The following is a 17148-nucleotide window of genomic DNA, read 5'->3' as shown; positions in this document are numbered from 1 at the left end:
CATTACAGTATATAGTGTAAGGTTGCAGCCGGACAGGTCGTGAACGGGAGGTATGTGTCCCCAAGGTGCCAAGCCGTGGTGATGTAGGGCTCTGAAAAGCATGCTCCAGCACACATAGTGCTGAGAGGTGGTTGATGGGCCTGGATTATAGGGCCGGGTTTTACGAGCAGCTGAAAGAGCTGGGAGAAGGGGGGGAGAATCAGCTGCTCACTTACCTCCAGTCCATGTCTTGGAAGGCCTGATTTAAAACAGCTGCGCCTGTCTCAGTGTGCTATATGTTGTGCAAGGTGAGCAGACCTTGCATTTGCTGCTCAGACTCTGCTGGAGACAGAGAAAGGCACTTCATTTAAAAGGCTATGGCCGTGCTGTATGGACTGGTTATTTTGGAGTTTTTGAGTTTTTGCTCAGTTATACCTTTTTGTGCCAGAAAGAGGCTGTTACGTTTTGTTTTCCTGACTGGTTTATGGACACTTAATAAACCACCAGTTTGTTTTTTGAATCTGCGGACTGCATTCCTATGTGAACCTGCGGACTGCATTCCTATGTGAACCTGCGTCTACCCAGAACTGACTCCTCACAAGTTGGTGCTAGAAGTGCGGGCACGAATCCCAAGGGGCAGTGTGGCTGCTATAGGAAACCGTATATGTCCTGGGTGAAGGCTGCCAGCTAGCAAGGTTCGTCCAGCAGCATGGAAGAGCTGATAAAGTAACTGGTGCAGGCGAATATGCATCAGCAGCAAACTCAACAGGAGACCAACAAATTGTTGATACAGCAATTCCAGCTTCACAGTTACAGATGCAGCAGCGACAGCAGCAGGAACAGATGACGCTCCTGGCGGAGGCCGTCCGTGTCAGAGATGCCGCACCACCTCCAGGCCGAAGCGACGAGACCCAGGTGAGGAAAACCGTGGAAGGGGTGTTGCAAAAGATGACTCCGGGGGATGACTGAGGCGTTCCTGGCCGTGTTTGAGAGGGTGGCGGACCGTGAGAGACTACCACCGGAGCAGTGGGCGGAGGTTCTAGCTCCATATCTGACGGGGGAACCACAGAAGGCGTATTTTGATCTGGCCCTACAGGACGCTAAGGAGTATAGCAAGCTAAGGCTGAGATCCTGGCGCGGCTGGGCGTAACCAATGCAGTCAGGGCACAACGAGTCCACCTCTGGGAATTCCACAGGGACAAACCTCCTCGGTCACAAATGTTTTGATCTTTTACACCTGGTACAGAAGTGGCTGCAGCCAGAGACTTGTTCCCCAGCCCAAATGGTCGAGAGAGTGGTCATGGATCGGTTTATGCACGCTCTGCCGAAGCGGATTCAGTCCTGGGTTGCCCAGTGAGATCCCCAAAATGCAGATGACCTGGTGGGCCTGGTAGAGAGGTACCGGGCGGTAGAGGGTTCCCTGGGTGGTCAAGCAGGGGTTAGATCACCTTTCTGGGGCTTCCAAAAGAGGGGGACTAAATCTTCAGTGGGTGGGCGTCCAAAGTACCAGGAGGCAGCTGAATCGCAGCTGGGTAATCAGTCCCATTCCATCCTCTGTTGGAGGGGTCATGCCCCTGGCCATATAGCCGCCCGGTGTCCCATGAACTCTGAACCAATGGACTGCAACATAGGCTGGCATTGCTCCTATTTTGCATACCCCGCCTGCAGCGCGGTTCATCAACATGGCGAAGGCCCTCAGGTGTGCTCAGAGTCCGTAAACGGGGTGCAAGTGTCTGGACTGTTGGACTCAGGAAGTTTGGTAACCCTGATAAGCGCCAAACTCCCTCATCGGCTGGTTCCTGGGAAGGTGGTGCGTGTATCCATGGGGATGCTAACAACTATCCTGTGGCCTGAGTGGATGTAAACAGACTGTGGCACCACATCACAGGAATGGGGGTCGTTAAAGACTTGATGCACCCGATAATAATCGTCCGGGACTTTGCATTATTCTGGGACATGTGGGGGAAAGTGGGGATGCCTGGTTGCTCGGACGACAGCCAGATCACCCCTGATGAAACCTCGCCGCAGGCTGTAACTGACGAGTTTCCCATGTGTGCGTTTGTGGGCGATGGTCATGAGGTAGCTTCCCCTGAGGCCAATATCCCCGAGCTGGAGGTGTCCGAGGGAAACTTTGGAACTGCCCAATTCAGGGATTTAACTTTGAAAGGGGCGTTCGAAAATGTTACCGTGCTAAATGGAGTGCCTCAGGAGCCGGGGGCTGACAGTCGGTGCCCTTATTTTGCTGTGAATGGGGATTTGCTGTACAGAGTAACCAAGCCAAGGGGTGAGGTAATAGAGCTCTTGCTAGTGCCAGGGCCCTATAGACGCAGGGTACTAGACATGGCTCATTCCCATGTGTTGGGAGGTCACCTGGGCACAGATAAGACTCAGGAACGGACTCTCCAGAGATTCTACTGGCTAAGTTGTTTACAGAGAAATAATGAGATATTGTCGTTCCTGCCCCATATGCCAGCTAACCTCCCCGGTGGCCCACTTTCGCAGTCCCCTAGTATGGCTACCTGTCATCGAGGTCCCATTTGAACACATAGCAATGAATCTAGTGGGGCCCCTGGTCAAGTCAACTGAGGGCATCAGTATATCCTAGTGGTATTGAATTATGCTACACAGTATCCGGAGGCTATACCACTACAAAACGCCTCGGTCAGGTGTATAGCCCGGGAGTTAGTCTATATATTTTCCAGAACGGGGTTGCCTAAGGAGATTCTAATGGACCAAGGGACTCCATTTATGTCGAAGGGCACGAGGGAATTGTGCAAGACACTACAAATTGTGTATGGAGGTCTATGCGGGGGTCCATTATTGTTTATGGAGGACTATGTGGGGCCCATTATACTGTATACTGGTTCGCCCGTGACTTTATCCAAGTTTTCCCTTTTTGCCCTCTGTGTGTGTTTGAGTTTGACATCCCTGCTCTAGGTGTATACTCTTTGTATCTATTTGCTGCACATTTGACCCTTTCCATCGCAAAATTTCAACAGCAAATTTCAAAACTTGCATGCTGCCAATTTCAAATCCACTGTGCTGGCCATCAGATTCTCTCTACAGCATGTGGACGAGATTTTGCAAAATGTCAGCCACAACTATGATACACTAATACGCAGCAGACTTTCTGCCCAGAAGATCCAGTGTATATAAACAGTGTACAAACTTAGGCCTTATTCGGACATCAGTGATTTTTCTCGTATGCAGAAAACGTACCAATTATAGTCAGTGTTTCAGATCAGATTTTGGTTAGTGTGTTAGATTTTATCATATGTTTAAAAATCAAAAATAGCACTGCAGTGTTAATAATGGTCAGCACAAGGATGGCATCCATGTGCTGCCCGGGATTTTCACAGACCCATATATGTGTATACGGGTATATTTGATCCGTAACTTGGATCAAAGTAGCATATCTCTAATTTTTTTTCGGGGGGGGGGACCAGTCTGGAAAAATAAGCACATACGTGAACTGCACCATACAAAATAATAGGCAAGTATTCTATCCTTGAAAGACAGACGTCAGAATGAGGCCAATAGTTGGAGATGAAAGTCTCATGTACAAGTAGCTGTGTTCGACTCAAGCCTCTATAACGGTGCCATTATAGAACGACAACGAGGTATTAAATATCGGGCACATAGGCTGAAAACATGAATACAATATAGAATTCTTCCCACACACATTCCTCTAAGGTTCATGTGATTTCTGCGCCAATTTTTTTTTTTTACCTGTCCCTCCACATTTTTCTCGTGGCTCCTGCCCTCTCTCACCCCCTTACACTGAGGAGACAGGAATCTGAAAGAGCGGCTTTTCCAGCTTGATAAGCGAGTTAGGAAACAACCAGTTTCACAGAGATGTTATCTCACAGAGAGACATGTACTGGGTGAGGGCATGAACACGGATGATCGCAGGATGATAAATAGAAGTGACATGTAAGTGCCACATACTCCTATAATGAGGGCCAGGAATGCAAATAGTCAAGGGCATGCGAGCCATCTATGTGACGGCAGCTCCCAGGGTGTGCTCACAGGAAACATGAGCAGCAGACTAGGAAACTGGACTTCTCATGGAAACACAGGCCAGGAGCCAATATATAAAGCACCACTCCAGCGTTTTGTTTTTGTTTTTTACTGTAGAGCTGGAGTGGTGCTTCTAATTTCAGGTTCCTGACCCCACTCTTATACTTACCAGCCGCCGTCTTCACCTTCTATCGCCACCACTCTTGTCAGTCTCCAGCAGTTTGTGACCTGCTAGATCGCTCCAATGTTTGCTGGTTGAGCCGGAGGTCACTTTTCAATATAAGTCTATGAGAGCCTCGTTCTGGCTCTCATAGACTTGCATTGAGAGCTTGTGACATAACTTCTCACTTCTGGACAAGATGGCGCCATGGTGCCGAAAAAAGGTGCGGACGGTGACAGGTAAGTATAAGACTACAGTCAGGGACCTTACATTGGAAGCACCACTCCAGCGCTGAAAAAAAATCAATCGCTGGAGTGGTGCTTTAACCCAGGCCATTCTCAATTCAAATTTGCTGTGATTTGACAGAATCGCATACCTGCAGATATCATACCCATTACATCTGTTTTCCAGTGATACTTCTCAGAAATACTCTCATTTACCAACAATTATAAATAAACTGTTCAGGATGATATCTTGTAAATATATCCAGATAACCAAGTTAAAAAAAGACAAATGGCTTGTTTTAGAAGAAATGTCACCAGTCTGAAAGGAGCATAATGTAGGGGCAAAGACCCCAATTTGATCAGTATATTACTTACCTGGCTTCTTGCTGTAGTTTCGATAAAATCACAGTTTTATTTGTTGCAGATCTACCAGTTATCTGAATGATGGGCTGTGTATAACCTCACCCACATCATTGACCTCTTTTTATCTACACCGTGTATAGGCAGAAAGCTACTAATCAGTGGTAATCATATACAGAGCTCATAAATATCAAAGACTACATAGCAGGACTTCATCATTGAGAAGACTAGCAGAACTGCAGCAGTTAAGGTGTTTTATCAAACCTACAGCAAGAAGCGCAGTAAGTGACACATCACTGGCATAGGCGTCTCTAGGGGGCAAATAAAACACAGCAACCCCAATGCCAAGACCTTTAGGCTATGTTCACACTAGGCATTTTTTCAGCTTTTTTTTATGCTAATTTTCAGCTGCGTTTTACAGTATCAGCAAAGTCTGAGATTTCAGAAATCTTATGCACACACATTGGTTTTTGTGTCATCAGTATTTTGTGATTTGCATGTTTTTTTTGCACAATAGAGCATGTCACTTCTTTCAGCGTTTTTTCTGCGTTTTTTTTTTCCCCATTGAAAGTAATGGGTGGTAAAAAACGCCTAGTGTGAACATAGATATCAGGTTTTGCTGCGTTTTAAGTGGAAAAAAAAAGAAAAAAGTACAGCAGTATGTGAAACTCATTTATTTTTGTGATTTTTACCATCTTGTCTTGGTCACCTGAGATGGCAGTTGGGATTAGTATAGTTTAATTAAATTAGTGATGTGTACAGTGTAAACATTGGCTGACCTAGGTGTGAGATTGAACTATACCGGTTACCTATGGAGGTGTAAAATTAAACAATCTCTGAGCAACTCAATGGCAGATCATAGTGTAAAATAAATAGTGCCCTACAAACTCAATGCACTGCCAGGGTCTTAGAAAAATTATTCCTGAACAATTCACCTCCCCCCACAGTATATTTGTAATTCTGGTTAATATGGTTTCACACAGGTCTGGAATTGGTGAGCTGTGTTCATGCTTCTGTGCTGGAAGCAAAGCTGGACTTTGGAATCCTGAAAAACGCACCAAAACCTGCGTTTTTGACGCAGCTTCTTTCCTGCCAAGAGATCAAGTTTTGCTGCAGAAAAAAAAAACGCTGAAAAAACACTCAGTGAACATAGCCTTAGAAGACTAATAGTTTCAAACATATGAGACTAATGCTTCACAATATGCACAAAGGTAAATCAGGTAAAACTAAAGTTTCAATATAGTGAAAACCCATGTACGTCTATGAAACCAAAATCATGGAACAAGAAAATAACAAGAAAAGGAACAAGAAAGAAACAAAGTTTCTATTCTGCAATGGCTGGATGTAGTGCAGTGTGAGAAAGTCACACAACACGATCCTGACTAATACTGCTGCTATGCCAGGAAACACCCAACTACAGTCTTCAATGCCACAAATGCCAAGGTATAAATATATTTTGGTTCAGTTCTACGTGTATGACAAATCCAGTTTTGTGTCAATGTAATTAATTACAGGAGTCTTCAGCGTTTACCATGAATCTCCACTGTACCATCAGCTTCGGAGTAGCTGTACGGTTATGCCATCACTCTGCAATGTGCCATGTGCACCCTAGTGGTCACATTGTATTAGTAACCAATGGCAATGTAGACTACAGGCAGCAAAAACAGGTGTAACACACATGTGGGCTGACAACCCTCTGTTTTGGATGCAGTGCACCTGGTACCTAGACGTCAGCTGGACCGTTCCACTCACAGGCTACCGCAAGCCAAATGGGTAGCCACATTCAGGAGCTATTAAGTCGCAATATATGCTGCTGAAATAATCCAATAATTGGGTAACACAACAATGGAAATATTAGTAAATCAAGAATTATGTTACAGCATAAACTGCTAAAAATGACCACATACAAGAAATTTGTATACCTGTTACAAAGTATTTATTAACCAAAAAAAAAAAAAGCTCCAGAACTGAAGGACTGCTACAGCGAGTATAAAAAGTATGGCACCAAGTATGGCGTCAGTATATTAGAAATGTAGAGGCAAGTTTTGTGGCTGGGTTGGGACCCAAGGGGTTAGAACTGATCCGGGCAATATGGATCCCAGGTCTTCAAAAATCACTCTTCTGTTTCCATCTCCCATGAGCAAAAGGGTAGGGCAGCACGGTGGCTCAGTGGTTAGCACTGCAGCCTTTCAGCGCTGAGGTTCTGGGTTCAAATCCCACCAAGGACAACATCTGCAAGGAGTTTGTATGTTCTCCCCGTGTTTGCGTGGGTTTCCTCCGGGTTCTCCAGTTTCCTCCCAAACTCCAAAGATATACTGATGGGGAATGTAGATTGTGAGCCCCACTGGGGATGTGGCACCCCAGGGGTCTGGTTTCCACAGTAACAGCAATGTTATGTCTGAGAGCAGGTGGGAGGTCTCTTGGTCAGGAATCCTATGCATGCCACACCTCCTGCCCAGTCCTGGGAGGGGAAGAACTTCCCCTGTATAAACCTGGGGCTGAGGCAGGGTTAGAGAGTTGAGAGGGAGAGTTCAGCCAGGAGGGCTGACAGGGAGCTGTGGCTCCGGCTGGGCCCAGCTCCTGGGCCATGCCAGAAGTAGAGAAGAGAAGCAGCATAGGAAGAAACAACAGGAGCTCTGTGGGAGCAGTGTTACAAAGAGTCAGGGGCTGGCAGCTGCAGAGCTCGCCCTGACTGAGAAGATTTCTTACCGGACCCGGAGTCCGAGGCTGTGGGGACTAACTCCTACCCAGCAGCAGAATCCGTCAGGCAGGGGATTTCAGGTCCTCTGGCCAAGAAACCCGAAGGCACGGTCACACGCATGGGACCAGCACCGCCGTCGTGGAGCGGAAGCTACTAGAAGGCCCCGAGTCACCGGCCATACGGGTGAGCACCACACGGTACACTCAGGGACGTGGGCTACTTATACTCGCTTCTAGCAAGGTAGCCAGAAGAGTATCGTTAGTTTGGGAGGCCTACAACTCCGCCTGGCCAGGGGAGATCCCATCTGCTCAAGGACTGACCAGGCCCCAACCGCTAGCCAGTACTCCGGGAGGGTCTATCTTTGTCACCAGTAAAGACCCTGAACTACACCGCATCGTCTCTGAGTGGTTCCTGCTACCCCCATCATCCACGTCGGCTGCCCTGAGGCCATACCCCTCCCGTTGGGGGTTATACCATCCACGCTGCACCATCCTTCCACCGGCCTCAGCGGTCTGCCCTGCAGCGGCAGCTCCATAGCTGCATTCAACGGGTGGCGTAGTCGTCCATCATCCACCGCTGATACAGCGCCACTTAGTCTGACTCCCTGGGCACGGACCGGATCACCGCCACGAGACTACAACCCTCAAGAGATCCGGCTCCGGGTAAGCTCCCGCGTGCGCAACGCAGCGCGACACAGGCCCAGGGGCGCGTCAGGGACAGTGCCAATAATGTAAATTGTCTGAATTGTAAAGCGCTGTGGAATATGTCGGCGCTATATAAAGATTATTATTATTTCTATGGACAGACTCAGCGGCTGTGATGCTGATGAACACAGAGGATGTGCACTTACGACATATGATTATTAAAGTCTGCACTTTACATGCTATGACCGATGGGTGTTCGCCTTATTGCACATGCAAAATCACCAGATCTCCTAATCGGTATGGTTCCGACCCAGCGCTTGAACCCCCATAAACCAATAGCGGTACTGCATATCCTATCACTATGTCCGAGATGATTCTGGTAGGAAAACCCCTTTAACAACCTGAGAGAGGAGCAAAACGCAATGACTCATATTCACCGGCAGCGGGATGTGTTGGCACTATATAAATAACAGGAAATATATTATTAAAATAAAGAGATTTTGGTGGGGATTTTCGGGAGGAGTGCTCGCCAGCTTATTTCTATCCTGCTCACATACAGCCGCAGTTTCCCATCCTGATCATTGCCATCACCTCTTACATAATAAGGATCACTCCTACAGCCGCACAAGGTCAGCATGGCTAGAAGAACATATAAAATATTTACGCTGGGGCTTACTCAGGCAATATTCCTACTGTGGGGGGCAGGGGCCATTTTCCCAAAAAGGAGGAGAGAAGGGAGTAGAGAGATGTGGTATAAAAGACAAGTACAAAGCCCAGCCATTACCGAGCTGGAGGTGGTCAGAGGCTGATAAGGTTGAGTGGACACAATGGGATTAGGCTGTAAATATCTGGCCGCTGAGCTGCACCATGTCACATGACATCGCTTTATCTGACTCCTTTTTTTATGATCGCTCCTTTTTTTTTTTTCAATGTCACAGGACCTCCTCCTCTTCTTCTCTCTTCCCTTCCATGTCATGTATTCCCCCACTGTGTCCACTGCCTTTTCCCAGAGTTATTAAAAGCATGAGCCTTTTAGAGATGCCCTAGATAATCATACCCAAGAGCACCGGGAGTCCGAAAGTGAAGCAATGTCAGCATTTCAAGATGAATATGATGAGACGGGGGGGGACACGTGGGACATAAAAGAAAGCCCTCTGTTTGCCCTGGTGGGATCAGAGTGCTTTAGGATTAGCAGGTGCTCCATGCAACAAGGCTATTGTTCTTAGGACAGGGACCCGGCCCACTGTGCGGAGACAGATGGTCTCTACAAGATGCTCCTGATTAACATCTGTCCATCTTTTCCTTCCACCATCTTCTCAATGTATCCTGCCCATAAAAATTCAATAAGCACACGCAGGAGAGGCAATGAATGGGTAGTAGCAGGCTGGACAATAAATGTAGCCGTCACGCCAGTACACAGGAGGAATAGGAGATAACAAGTGTTATATGGCTACTAAACCAGCTGCCTTGTCAGCACAATATCTCACCCGGAGATATTTATATGGGTTCTCCTGTAATTTGCAAAACGCAAATAATGGCATAGTCCAAAGTGCACTCTGCTTCACCCTCCCAAAAATGACCCTTTTACGACATGTATATCTCATAGCAGGATTGCCAACCATCCAGAAATTCTAGGACTGTCAGTAAAAATAGGGCACTTTTTTTGCCCTGTTCAATAAAACAAATTTAAGGCTTTTGTGATTTTATTGAAGCTGAAGAAACTTATATAGATTCATTTTGACTGTAATTACCATCATTTTACAGTGAATGCGGCTGATGTCTTCTCATCAGAATTATGGGCGGTAGACATGGATCACTTATAATTATAATGATTTATTATGGTTTTCCAATGTGTCCGTAAAAAATATTGTCTGTCTGTGATTTTTGATAAGCTGTCCAGAAAAAATAAAAAAGCAAAGTTGGCAACCCTGTCTCATAGGGAGACTGGTAGACACCAAGGACAGTCATAGACGGGAATTCATTTTCATAGAATAGAAATCTGGCACAAATATTACAGCACAGGACCAGCATTCGGCTAATGTGGGATAGGAGGGGGATGCGGTTTGGAAAGAGGACCGCCTTGTTCTCTTGTACGGGGCAGGGACAACTTTAAAAGGGGGTTGTCAACAAAATGCTGAAAAATCATCTAGTTAAACGGTTGGATTAGCATTAGAGAAACACGCCTGCCTTTCCCTTAATACAGCTCTACACTTGTCCAAAGGTTGCAGCGCTGCTCCACTGAAGTGTATGAGCCTAGCTGCCTCTGATACAGGGCAATCACGTCTGGATTTGCTTTTAGAAATAGAAATCAAAGCAGCACTAGATAAGGTGTGGGTCACATTAGGATTGTGCCTTATATTGGTACCTGATGGCACTGCCATGCCACTGCTACAATGCGGTAGCTTAGACAAGTTAATGTCTTGGCCTATTATCTACAACAGAGGTGCACAATCTGTGGTCTAGGGTGCACATGTGGTCTAGGGTGCACATGTGGCCTGTGATGCCTTCAGTGCAGCCCCCAACCACCTGGTCACAGAAATGCTTGCTGTGTGTGGTCGTCTGCATGAAGTTCCTTATCAAAGAAAAGCAGGGTGGCAAACAGTCACCTTTGTGTCTCCCATAAGTTTTAGAAGAATGGTTTCCCTTGTTCCTTCTTTGTTACTACGGAAAAATGAATGAGTTTTACAGACAGCCACCTCTGTTTCCAGATTCACACACAGCTTTCACACCTCCTTTGTGCTAAAAAGTAAGGACACCGTTTATTCTCCTAGATGATTTTTCTTCTTTATGGACTACTATCCATCAGGCATTTATGGTATAATTTTGATAAGTAGAATTTTTTTTTTTTTACAATGGTAATACCCCTGTAAGTTTCATTGCAGCCCTTGGACCAGAAAAGGTTGTGCACTCCATGTCTGGGTGACTAGGCTTCTTAAACAGATGAGGGTGTACCACAGACACCTCATTCCTTAATATTGACCATGTTCAAAAGGAAGAGGCTGAAAAATACAACTTTACTGCATCAATGATCCTTAAAGCAAAATCCACATAATCCAGAATCCTCTCTCTTCCTCACAACTGCAGTATTGATGTATTCATCAAATGATATTGTTATCTTTCCTGCTGAGATTAGTAGTTCCAGAAGCAATCACCGCCAACAATACTATCATAGGTTTAATGGAAACCTGTTACAGTACTGTTGGCGGTGATCGCTTATGGAACTCATGGTCTCAGCAGGACTGACAAGAACATCATTCAATGAATACACTGATACTGAAAGTGTGACGTAGATGGAGGACTCCGGCTGATGTGGATTCTGCTTTAAAGATTGCTGATGCGGTAAAGATGTATTTTATCTGTTTTTACTATAAAGAGTGTTGAATCACTTTACTAATCTTTGCCTTGCTCCGATCTCACTGGTGTCCTAGTGGTGGAATTTCAAGACCTAAAAAAAAAAATTGTCTGATCATAGTTTAGGGGCTCACCCATTTTTGGATCAATGCCTGGTATCGGCCCATATTATATCTTTTTGTGCTTCTAGTTTTATACATAGAGACAGAGATTTGGCTCCATTGTATGCCATATTGCAAAGTGTCTTCCCTTTAAGTATAGCCCCTAGGTGACAACACAATGCCCCATGGAGGTACCATACAGCCGCATACAGAGAGCCTATTGCTTCATAACATAGACCCATAGTGACAGTGTGTCGCCTCACAGGATCCAAGCACACAGGCGTGTACGCATGCCCAAACTCCACCACCTGCTGGAGTCATAGATTCTTCTTCCTTTAAGTAAAGCTCACAGCAGCACAGAGTGCCTTAGGCTTCTAGATAGATAAGAAAGAAATCTACCATGATTGCTTTTTGCAAGAATAGTGATTTGTTAATTTACCCAAATGAAGACAAATGTCCTTCTAGGGTTTGGACTTGCGTGAAATTCTTTACCTGCCTGGTTGCAAAATGTAAAATCCCACTCTTAAACGGACCATTTAGAGAAACATTACGGTTTACCTCCCTTCCCTCCAAGGGAAAAATGTATTCATATAAGGTTTTTCCTTAAACAGCAGAAATATGTTGACCATATTGCTCAAATTGTGTCTAAAACACTAAGAGGCTCTTAGGCTAGGTCACATTTATACAGTGCATTCTGCAAGACATATAGGCCTGGATTGTAAAAAAAACAACTGTATTCAGATGTATATATGGTGGCGTATCCAAAAAATTATTATAAAACAAACTAGTTCTCACATATGGCTTGGAGATTACAGGAAATTTGCAATTAGATGATTATATGTATAAATTAATGATAATTTGGTGGTGGTTCATTAACCAGGGCCTGGTAAATTAGGAAAAAAAATAATTGGCCTGAGGAATGGATATGAACCAATTATTTACACCTTGGGACAAATAATAGTGTAAACCTACATATACAAAAGCCCCAAGGGTGGCTCATTTTGCAGAACAATTCTCATGCAAATCCATCAGTATATTTAGCTTCTCACAGTATAAGCTTTTGTAGCATTGAAGTCTATGGGTGATATATGCCACTGTATGTATATGGCATAGGTTACAGCAGTGTTACCCAACCTGTGGCTCGCAGGTCCGTGGTGTGGGGCTCGCCGCTGTCTGCCAGCTTAGCTTGGTACATTAGCACCAGGTCTAGCACACAGTTATGAGGAGCAGATTTCCAGATGGAGACATTTGTGATTAGCCCTGCACAGAAGAGCAGGCCTGGATGAGCATATAATGGCCCTGGTATAGGAGAATACTGACAGTCAGAGGAGGAGCTTGGTGCTAGATGCAATATTGTGATGTGATAGCTTCATGCAAAAATACCGAAGGTGGGGTGAGGTGGGAACGCTTTAGATGTAAATATACTGCCTCGGTGTGATCTCTATGGGGAAATATTGGTTGTCAATATACCTTTAAATGGGGACTCTGGGTGTCACTAAAATGGAGAAATTGGGAAGCAGGAGCTTGTTGTCACTACTCAGGGGACATGGTTGTGGCTCATGACTCTCTATCAGAGTTGAAATGTGGATCTTAAGCTAAGAAAGGTTGGGGACCACTGCGTTAGAGGTATATGCCAGGCAATACGCCTACGTGAGGGCCAATTCGCACAGCCACAACGTGACCGTGTTGTCTAGCCCTTACTAAAGCCACATTTTGTGGCCCAACTGCAGATTATGAGACCTGCGGTTGGGCCTAATGAAGCTGAGCGTATTAAACACCCCTGTGCTGTCCATGTGCAAAACGGGTAGCATATTACAGCACAAGGACCAATGCAAGTCTATGTAGTAGTTCCCATGAACATTTTTATGGTGGTCTATGAGTAAAGGGGAAAAAAAAAACAGCGTGTACTTCTTTGATCCATATTCCGGATCAGACTCACCCATTACAAGTCAATTGGAGAGATTAAAACCACATCCAGGTTACCATCTTTATGTTATGCGTTTTTTCATTGATCCATTACATACATACATTTACTGTATTAGGCCTTTTTATTATTTATTAAGTTGTTCATGTAAAAACTGGATGGCATATGGAGCTACAAAATAGCCGTACAAATGACAATACGGATAAAAAACTGATTATGTGAAAACCTGCCAAAGAAAGAATAGAAAAAATGGCAGCAACACAAGGTGATGTAGACCTTAAAAGGTTTTGCAATGAAATCTAAGAGCACCATTATGTAGTGGCAGAGACCCTGATTACAGAGATGTGTCACTTACTGGGCTGTGCTTTGCCGTTTCCATACAACAAATGTTTTATCAGAAGTAGATCATCACTGCAGGACAAGCTGCCCGGGTGCCTCCTAGTCCAACCACTCCCCCAGCACTGATAACAAGCTGTCACAATACACTGTACACAGAAGGATAATCAGTGCTAAATCTACAGCATAGAAAAATGTAATCCTATCACAGGTATTGCACCCAGTAAACTAAGTGATACATCGCTGGAATCAGGGTCTCTGTCTTTTCCTCATAATGCTGTCAGATTAAATAGCAAAAACCTGCTGACAAATTCCCTTTAAGCTGCATTTACACTTAAAGAAAATAGCCACTGAACATTCTTAAAAATATCAGTTTCACGATTATCTTGCTGAGTAAATAAGCTGCCGATCATTCATTGAAAAAAGCAAAGAGCTTGTTCATCAGGTGAAATTATCTTTTTGCGAAGTAAATAAGATCACCGTTCACGGCGGTGCGTTGTCAGCTGTAAACAGGTCACGCACTGACGAGAGCCATTGCAGCCTATGAGCACTGAGCGGTGTACTCAGTCAGTTTGCATTGTTTTCTCTGGTCTGCCTGTTTAAACAGGCTATTACAAATACACCGATTGGTAAAGTTTTTCCGATCAGCAATCGTGGCGCCGATCATTCCGTGTACATGGACCCCAAGCCTGAACAATTTTACACAAGCCACTGCAGTGGTATGAAGTAGGACAGTCAGCTGGAGATATAGACTAGACATGCTGCACCTACAAGAAATGTAAGAATGCTTTACATGACATGCACCCTGGGTGCGAGGAATGAAAACAGCTCCTTTCCGGTTTTCTACTCCTTCAAACTGGAAAAAAAGAGCCATAAAATGAAAACATATAAATACTTATCTAGATACATTTAGCATTATATGATAGTGGAGGAGATGGGCTAAATCTCCTAAGTGGGAGTTCTGCATTTAGTAAAATGGAACAAGCAATGCTTTGGGGAACAGAGAGTGATGTCAGCAGTGTTGCTGTAGTATTCATGTTTCAGATGATGAAACAAATCCTTTCCATCTCAGGTGTTTCCGAACATCAGAGCTCGACTCTCATGGATGACTCCTGACTCATTAGTTCAGAACGAGTCTTACAGAAAGAATTAACCGATACAAGTAATCTCATTAAATGGTCGTCTGCTAAACCCAGTAACATTTAGTCAGCATAAGCCTTACATCTTCTTCTTCCTCCTACTTAGAAATAGAGGACTGAATGTAGGACACATACTCGTAGACTCTCACAATCATCAGAATTTGCTGCTCTAGTTAACTAATATGATTAGCAGATATCTGACTTGCTGGACGAGGTAAAACAATAAAGATATATTCACACATTGAGGTTGCGGAGTGGTTTTCACATCACTATAACTTAAAGGGGTTGTCCCGTCATATGATACTGATTACCCATCTTCATCTCAAGATATGTCATCGATATCAGATCGGGGAGGGTCCAACAAACAGCTCACCCAGCAATCAGCTGTTTTTAGCTCCGGAGGTGACCGGATGTCAACTGCAAAGCTCCATTCAATGTAGCAGCTGCTGTCGGGTACTGAGGTCCTTCCATTGGAAGGAAAATAAGAGCTGCTCAATTCTCAACATCACATGATCGGATAACTTCTTTAAAACGAAAAAAAACCTAAACATACTGATGTCCTTCACACACACACTACAGGAGCTGGAAGCAGTGGCCTCTTGAAGACACCCCTTTTCCATATGTCCGGTTAGGCCAAATTTTAAAAGCAATGATTAGTGGCTCTCTGGCAGGTACATCTTGCCCCACCGTACTTCATCCACCACTACATTTCCACTGTAGCTGAAATGTACACCTTCACAGCTTCTCTTTCCCTTTCTATAAGCCTAGTAATGCTGAGATTCAAGACCTTTGACAATCAGCTAAACACAGGGCTTGCGTCCATCTAAAAAGAGGGTGTCATGGTGAGGCAATCATGTTAAGATGACTCCAAGAGGCACGGTGGATCATAACAATGTAATAAAAGCATTATAAGAATTTTAGTCTTCCTGTAATAAAACATTTCCAAGGCACATTTTAACTTCACTTTTGACTCAAGGTAGTTGATAACCCAAATAAAGGCAGCAAGAGGCGATGCCAGGGTAGGGCTTCAGAGAATCCTGTGGAGATCCTACATTCAACCCACTTCAGTCATTATGGTGCAACCTATACCAAACGTTACAGTCACACATCTGTGTGAACTTCTACATCCATGAGAAATCGGCCAATTTCTTCAAGTGTCATCATACAGCCTGTGTATTGCATCCATTGTTTTCGCTAAGTGACGGTCTGAATTTTATTTATCCGTTTACACCCAACAATGGATCAGTGAAAAACGGAGGAAACTCAGATCTCGGAAGTACAAAGTATGTGTTAAGTGTGTCATCTGTTTTATATGGCTGATCTGTTAATCACGGTCCATACTCAATCCATGAAAAGTGGATGTGTAAAACCCTTAAGGTTTATGCACACAATGTCTTTTACAGGTGGATCCGTTTGGAAACTCGCCTGAAAAAGACCCCGAAAACTGCTTAAAAGAATGAACATATGCATTTCTATGTAAAGACAACTTGCTGTGTATATGTTCAGGATAACTGCAAAAGAACATAAGGGTTTTTTACAACTGAATTAAGTGACCAATAGCATTGAATGCAGTGTGCACAGAGCCTTAGGATTACACTGCACAGTCAGGGGCTTATAAAACTTTTAAAAGCATGATCATTCACTAAAATACACTTCCCAGAATGCCATGAAAGCTTACCTATGTATTATTCATAGTTCCCTTCCAATTTATGAGCTCTGTATAGATTTAACTATTTAGGAAGTTACATCAGTGGTCGACAGAGTGTGGCTCTCCAGCTGTTGGGAAAGTTCAAGTACCAGCTAACCTCTGGTCTCCATCCTGGTGCTTTCCAGCTGTCAGGGAATGCTGGGAGTTGTAGTTTTCCAACAGCTGGCGAGCCGCAGATCAGATACCGCAGCTGTGAAAGGGAAAATATGAAAGCTTAATTGTATGTCTATCTAGAGAACACAATCCATGTCTGCGCACTGTGAGTAAAGGCTCGGAGGAGAGAGTGATGAGAGAAAGGTAAAGATTGGGGTGGAAGGCAGAAGGGATTATGCAGAAATACTCATATGGGGTTGTTATTAAGCTAACACTTCTATATTTCTGTTACTTATACAGCGCTGACAAATTCCACAACTGGACAGTTAGTCACTACAATGACACTTACTCTTTGTGAGGGGCAGCCTGGCTATCTAATATGTTCGGGGGGCTTTCAGCCTCTCCCCT

The 17148-nt window shown here is 44.5% G+C and overlaps 1 protein-coding gene across 3 annotated transcripts in view; it reads right to left on the bottom strand.

Moving 5' to 3' along the window:
* BCR (BCR activator of RhoGEF and GTPase) overlaps positions 1-17148 on the bottom strand; it is a 71958-nt gene that overhangs the window by 52605 nt on the left and 2205 nt on the right. The gene's annotated exons all lie outside the window — the stretch shown is intronic.

This window comes from Phyllobates terribilis, unplaced genomic scaffold, assembly GCF_046119375.1.
Source record: "Phyllobates terribilis strain yellow unplaced genomic scaffold, ASM4611937v1 Scaffold_1__5_contigs__length_1240528914, whole genome shotgun sequence".
Classification (NCBI taxonomy): domain Eukaryota; kingdom Metazoa; phylum Chordata; class Amphibia; order Anura; family Dendrobatidae; genus Phyllobates; species Phyllobates terribilis.
Note: the sequence above shows the minus strand (reverse complement) of the source record. Positions and strands in the feature narration are given on the sequence as shown.